Source organism: Octopus bimaculoides, chromosome 1 (assembly GCF_001194135.2).
Source record: "Octopus bimaculoides isolate UCB-OBI-ISO-001 chromosome 1, ASM119413v2, whole genome shotgun sequence".
Lineage (NCBI taxonomy): Eukaryota > Metazoa > Mollusca > Cephalopoda > Octopoda > Octopodidae > Octopus > Octopus bimaculoides.
The window spans coordinates 114917045-114918092 of NC_068981.1; the positions used below are offsets into that span (position 1 = coordinate 114917045).

Sequence of the window (1048 nt, forward strand, 5' to 3'; positions counted from 1 at the left end):
TAATAATAATAATTATAATAATAATTATAATAATAATAATAATAATAACAAAGTGTGGAGGTTTACATATAAAGAGTGATGAAAAAAGAAGAAAGAAGTATACACAGCATACATTAAAAGAAATGTAGTATACATAATATAAGCAATAAGGAAAAACAATTGTGATATGGTGGGAGGGGCCTCCTGACACAGGAGGACCACTGGGGATGACCGAAAAACCTCACCATCCAAGATCGCCCTACTCTCACTCCTGTATGTGCTGGGTCTCGAGCTATTGCTACGAGACTGAATATTTCAAGGAGCATCCCGCATGAACTAGGATGTGGAAGGTTCGAGTCGGTTTATGCGGACGACGTCACCATAATAGTGTCGGACGTCTCCGAAATCGAGGTGATCAGCACTGCTCTAAGAGAGTACGGAGCGGTGACAGTGAACAAAGATTAACTAGGAGAAGTCGATATATCTGCAACTCGGAACCTAGAGAAGCAAGTCCATGTCGACCGATAGCATCGGATGGAGCTTGACAGAAGGACCGGTTAAATTGCTTGGGGACTGGTTTTGTCCGGACTTCCAGGTGGACCAGAACAAGGAGAGATGACAAGCAGGATGGTCAGTTTCACCCAGAAATGAGCAAAGACGAAGTTGTCCCTAAAGAATCAGGCGGAAATAGCAAATACGTACATCGCTTCTGTCATCTACTACCGCCAACCGTCGTCCCTTACTTTGCTTTGTGGTTGATCAAGCTGGAGTGTTCGCTCTCCTGCTTTCTGTGAAAGAGGCATGTTCTACTCGTCAGAGAGTCCATCTGTTGTCAGCAGCCGCTGAGTGGTGGACTGAGTATTCTGTGACTAATGATGTACAGGCATGCACTGAGGTTGCGACATCTCCAGCGTTTCCTTAATGATAGAGGCGACCATCGCTACCTGGAAGCCGTCTGTAAAATGGCCAGTTTCGGACCCGTTTTCAGGGGCTGCATCGTTGCAATGCACAACGGCACCTGCTCGGTGGTCAAAGTAAATGATCATCTATTGGAACCGTTTAGAGTCGC

At 45.3% G+C, this 1048-nt stretch overlaps 1 protein-coding gene across 38 annotated transcripts in view; it reads right to left on the reverse strand.

Annotated features, from left to right (window-relative positions):
• LOC128248352 (retinitis pigmentosa 1-like 1 protein) overlaps window positions 1–1048 on the reverse strand; it is a 157439-nt gene that overhangs the window by 153247 nt on the left and 3144 nt on the right. The gene's annotated exons all lie outside the window — the stretch shown is intronic.